The sequence below is a fragment of the Palaemon carinicauda genome, chromosome 25, assembly GCF_036898095.1.
Source record: "Palaemon carinicauda isolate YSFRI2023 chromosome 25, ASM3689809v2, whole genome shotgun sequence".
Classification (NCBI taxonomy): Eukaryota; Metazoa; Arthropoda; class Malacostraca; order Decapoda; family Palaemonidae; genus Palaemon; species Palaemon carinicauda.
The window spans coordinates 27,832,687-27,839,447 of NC_090749.1; positions in this window are offsets into that span (position 1 = coordinate 27,832,687).

The following is a 6,761-nucleotide window of genomic DNA, read 5'->3' on the forward strand; positions in this document are numbered from 1 at the left end:
GACATGTGGTTTTGGTCTAGAAAACAAGCTTGTTGCATATGCAGATGATGCTATTTTCTTTGCTTCTGTTCCATCTCCTGAATGTTGATCTGGGATTGCTAAATCCCTTAACAAAGATCTAGCTGAAATTAATGCATGGTGCAAATTATGATTGTAGGTAAGTCAAGGACAGTGGCTCCTCAACATCCAAATCTCAGCATTGATAAGGTTTTTTTTAACTCTGCGTGACTTTTAAAATTTTAGGTGTAATCCTCGACAGCAAATTTACTCATTAAAAACACATTAGGTCTGTGTCTTCTTTAATTGCACAAAAAAATAAGCTTATTGAGAAACTCTTATAAGATTTCTAGTGATCGATTTATTCTGAACTAGTGTTTTAGTTCTTTGATTCTACCTTGTTTCAAGTATTGTTCTTTTGTCTCATCCTCAGCTGCAGTTTCTTATCTAAATTTGTTGGACAGGAGCTTAATTTCTCATTCCGGATCTTGCCATTAATCTCTTGCGCTGTCGTTCATATATATATATATATATATATATATTATATATATGTATATATATATATATATATATATTATATATATGTATATATATTTATATATATATATATATATATATACATATATATATGTATATATATATATATATATATATAAATACATATATATATATATATATCCATATATATATATATATATATACATATATATATATATATATATAAATTTATATATGTAATTATATATATATATATATATAGATATATATATATATATATATATCTATATATATATATATATATATATATTTATATATATATATATATATATATATAAATATATATATATATATATATATATATATTGCTACGACCCCCGAGGGTGTAACTAAAGTTCTTCCAATGATTGTTGTCAGTAAGAATGTAACTAAGGGCTAAAGGTCTGAGGAAACAAAACACTCAATAACATTTACAATATTTAATACTTAAATCTAACAAATATACAAGTGATCCTTGTCTGACATTGCAAATACCACAACCAGACAATCAAAAATAACCAATACACATAAACCTGAATCACTCTGGATTCCCTATAATTAATGAGCTAAGTCTCAAAGAAAGATATAGTAAAAATAAATAATTAACCTAATAGGATCCTTAAACTTTAGCCTGTCAGACCAGTCATTAACCTTAGATTAATTAGTAGACTGAAAGAAGTCTTAGCTACTAAGCACATGAAAATAATTATAATTAATTTCCCTATTATAAAACAACACAGCAAACCTGCCTTTAACTATTTTCACCGGGATAATCGTACCTATGGTTACCACGACAAAAGAAATATGAAACAAGATATACACATGAATACACTAACCTAATACAAAAATAAATACAAGGCTCCTCACTTCTTAGTAAGAATAAATGAGGGGAGAAGCACAACTTAAGACGTCATCCTCTCTTCCTTCCAATATGTAGGGCTAGCACAGTATGCCAGGTCCAATAATCCGCTAACAAGCAAACAGAGATAATCTGCCTTACCTGGCAACGGCCTCCCTATGGGCCAACTCACGAGCTAGCAAGCTTCCAACATCACTGCAGCTGCAATAGGTAGCTGGGATCAGGTAGCCAGAGACTCAACCAACTCCCTGGGATCTCCCTCACGTCAGGAAACGGCGGGGCAGACTCCAGTCGCAAGTGACAGTAGCACCTGCCAGTCTCTGGAATACACTGTCCAAAAGCAAGGCAAAACTCGAGTCGCAAGTGACAAGAGCACCTGCAGGTGATAAACCAAGACGAGAATCCGTCAATCACTTTCCAGAGCCGTGGTCCAAATTCAATAGATAAGCGGTCGTCAGGAAAATTTTCAATGGTCAATGCAGCTTAATGGTTATGGATGGGAGAGTACTCAAGCCCGAACTGTCTTCTGTCCGAGCACCCACCTCTAATATCAACACTCTTTCATCATCACTCGGGCAAACAAAATACAATCATTAACACAATAGTTTAAAACAAGATAACTGAGCGGAGAGTAGGCGAGAAACCATAAACAACACACCATTTTGAAACTACCTTAAGCTATAGTGGAAATCACTTGAAACTAGAACAAGCTTGACGTAAATAACTCAGAAAATTTACTTTACTCTAATAGGAAATTTACTTTACTCTAATACCTTCCTCCCCGAAATAAAAAAAAAATAACTTCTTAAATGACCAAAAATACACAACCTGAAAAACAGGTACAAAAACAATAATGCAAAGGTCATTAACGTGAAAAGTAAAACTGGGATTAAACAACCCAGACAACACACAAGATAAATCACTTAATCTTAACCAACACCAACAAGTACATGAGATATCTTTATCAAAATTTCACCAACCAATGCCAAATTAGGACAGTACCTACAAAAATCCCGCTAACCAAGGCAGGATATTTACCTAAACACACCTCAATTTAAAATATACTAGAAGGGGTGTTTACACTAACACACTGGAAAAACAAGCAGGGCAGCGTACGAGGGTGGCAAGGCTGGCTTATCCACTCCGTGAGAGTGCGTCAGGAATTTTATTTTCATTACCCTTAATTTGCTTAATTACTAATTTAAATTCCTGCAGTAACAAAGCCCAACGCAAAATCCTCTGGTTGTCCCCTTTCATCCACTCTATGAACACCAGAGGATTATGATCAGTCCAAATCTCTACAGGAAAAGAAAAATTAGTAACATAATGCTTAAAATGTAATAGGGTACGGACCAGGGCTAAAGCCTCCTTTTCAATGGTTGAATAACGTCTTTCAGCCGACATTACTTTACGGGTAAAATAAGATATGGGGTGTAACTCTCCTTCATTATCCCTTTGAAAAAGGACACCACCTAATCTTAATCACTGGCATCTACCACTATTACAAATGGTTTCTGAAAATCGGGGGAAGTCAAGATAGATTTACACAATAAAATCGATTTAAGCTTATTAAAACCTTCCTCACACTGATCAGTCCAATAATATTTTCTTCCCTACTCTAATAAATTGGTCAGAAGTTGAGCAAAGTCTGAGAAATTCCACAAAAAGCGGTGATAATACAATGTCATTCACAGAACTCTTCTCACCTCTCTAACATTACATGGCCTTTTCAAATTAATAATAGCCTCGAGATTAGCTTGCTTCGGGGCTACTTGACCTAACCCAACCTCGTGACCAGAATAACAAACCTTGGCCTGCCCAAATTCACACTCGGCTAAATTAATAACCAACACAGCCGACCTAAGGGCCTCAAACACCTTACACAACCGCAACATATGCGTACTCCAGTCATTACTGTATACTACCAAATCATCAATGTAAATTTCGGTTCCCTTTAAACCACAAATGACCCTATTCATAAGTCGCTGAAAAGTACACGCGGCATTCTTCATCCCAATGGGCATAACCCTACATTCATACAGCCCAAAAGGAGTTACAAATGCCGAAATTTCGCAGGCTCGGTCAGATAACAGAACCTGCCCACAACCCTTCAATAAATTTAGTTTGGTAATAAATTTGGCAGAAGCTATCTGGTTGAGACAGTCATCAATATGCGGCAAGGGGAAGGAGTCATTCTTGGTGTGTGCATTAACCTTACGATAGTCCACACACATGCGGAACTTCCCGTCAGCTTTGCCCACAAGAACAACAGGGGAACTCCAAGGACTAACAGAGGGCTGAATGAGATCATATTCTAACATATATATATATATAATTTCCTCCTCAACTAAATCCCTCTTTATCGGATTTAACCGGTAAGGACTTTGTTTAATAGGGGAAGAACAACCTACATCTATGTCATGGCAAAGGAAACTAGTTCTATAAAAAAAGAAATATATTAAATTGGACATATCCTTTCTTTGATGAGGATCTACATGCTTCAAACCTTCCTCTACCATTCCTAAATTCTGTACATTACTAAACAGTGCATCGGAGGAAACCTGATTCAATAAATCCGCCGAATCCTGAGGAGGCATTTCTAAAGCTACAGCTACTGGCTCGGGTACAACTTTTGAGGGAACATCGGTCTTACCATGATAGGCTTTCAACCTGTTTATATAGAAAATCCTACACTTTCTGGTTGAACCGGGAGCTTCAATCTCATTGTTCACCTCAGACAACTTCCTCAAAACTTTCCACGGACCCTTATATCTAGGTTCAAGAAAATTGTCAGGGTCCATACTCACAACCAACACCATTTCCCCCGGTTCAAACGAACGGGCTTTAGAATTTCTGTCATAAACAACCTTCATTTTATTTTGTGCAGTACCTAAATTATCCCTCGCAAACTTCCAGGCGCTAACCATGCGTTTCCTTAAATCATCCACAAATTCCCCTACCTTTTTTTTCCCCCTTCGATCGGCACCAAATGCTTCACAAAAAAATGTCCAGAGGACCACGGACTTTGTGACCAAAAATTAGGTCGAAGGGTGCTACACCGGTGGAGGCATTGATGATTCCTAATTGCAAACAGGGCTAGTGGAAGTTCCTTGTCATACTCACTGCCATTGGCATAATAATTTTTCTTCAATATAGACTTGAACGTTTGGTGGAACCTCTCCACCACACCCTGACTCTCGGGATGGTATGAAACACTTGTAATGTGTTGAATGGCCAGTTCAGCACATTTACTCCTAAACATTTTACTTGTGAAATTAGTTCCACAATCTATCTGTATAACCCGTGGTAGACCGTACCTGGAAAAAAATTCAATTAGTTTTTCAAAAAGTACCTTAGAGGTGATTTTTCTTGGCGGATAAGCTTCGGGAAATCTAAAGGCTCTATCCATAATCGTTAAAATATACCCAAAACCTGTTTTTGTCTTAGATAAAGGACCTACCACGTCTACTACCAGTTCTGAAAAGGGCTGTCCAATAGCAGGACTAGGATTTAAGGGGGCCTTCGAAATAATCTGATTGGGTTTTCCTATTACCTGACAAACTTCACACTCCTTCACAAAACATTTTACTGATAATTTCATCCCAGGCCACCAACAATATTGGGCCAATTTATGGAAAGTTTTCCATACGCCAAAATAACCTGAAAGGAGATTATCGTGAGCAAGACTAACTACTGATTCCTGAAACAGAAGGGACCACCATTTGTTCGATCCGAGGAGTCTTACTCGGATCATCAGACGCAAGTCTACTAAATTGATACAATATATTATTGATCAACCCAAACCGAGGACTAGTTAGGTCATTAACCCGAGAAATGCGGCAATGTCATTTTACTATAGTCCCGTGGTGCGGCTATCTTGACAAAAATACAATGTTTCAGAATCTAACCCATAACTATACCAATCTTTTTGTAATAACTTCGTGCATGTATCATCCAAATATTTTATCCTACATCTTGTTTGTTATTTTGTTATAAACCATCAAAGTTAATTTTCAAGCGCGACATGGAATCTTGTGTGATGGCCAATGGGTGAGTCTGGATTGTCTTTCATGGGTGGGGTGGTTGGGTAGTATGTTGGGTATCACCCACGGTATCAGGGGACTGCTTGCGCCCGGTAGAGGTTAGCGATTTTCTATTTACAACATTCCATACTATGTAATGAAGGTTTTAGGCTATTTTTAACAAATAGCCTTTACTATACAGTATATTGAAAAGTGTCGTGATATAAAAAAAATACTTTATATTTTCAAATCCTCATATACAATTGTATATATTCCTGAAATAATAATGATAATTTTAGTTGATGTAGTCACATTTAGGCCTTCTATTTACAAACACTTTGTTTGCTTTTTTTTTTCGTTTATCTATTCATGAATTGACTATTGTTACCATTGCAATTATTTTAAATCTGTTCAGAATAATATATCATATTTAGGGAGAATATATATTTTTACTTACAATTTTGATAAACCAACTTAGAATATTTGAAGGAACAAATTCATTAAAAGTAATGCAATATCAGTCTTTTACAAATATATGTATTAGTTGTAACCTAGAAAGTCATAATATTTAAAGTACATAAAGGGGAGCAATAATAATTATATAATATTGAAAACATAATAACTATTATTGGAATCTTGTATAGATAAACATAGTAACTAATAAACTCATGACCTGGCCTATGTGTTCAGACTAATTACAATAGGTTTTTCTGATATTTTTAAACATTTGTATTTAGTAATGCGTTTATCAAAAGCATCACCGCTTATTAAAATATACAGTATATACGGCATATACAAAAGATATAGAAAATTCCTATTGTGGATATACATAATGAAAACAGTCTGTATAAAACATTTCTCAAAAAATTATTCTCTCTCTCTCTCTCTCTCTCTCTCTCTCTCTCTCTCTCTCTCTCTCTCTCTCTCTCTCTCTCTCAATATTTATTTTGGGTATGCCAGTGACGAAAGCAGTCAGTTGGACATAAAGGCACATTACATTACCTTATAATAGTAACTCATACTTCTTGTAAACAAGCCTCCAGTTACCTATAATAAAATTATACTTTGTAAACAAACACTCGCGGATATTCAAAACAAAAACCTTCGGTATTGTTGTCGTTGATATAAAACTAGGCAACCGCCGTCCTGACGTAGGATTTGAGAGTTGCCACAGGTTTTATTTCCCTCCCTACACAAAATATTACGATGTGATATCGTTGGTGTTTATGTGTATGTATAATGTTATATGTTTGTTTTTTCATCATTTATGTTTCTAATATGTTAATATAAAACCAGTTTTAACTGAAAATAATTACAATTCGCCTTTCTCCCTTGCAAAAAAGTTA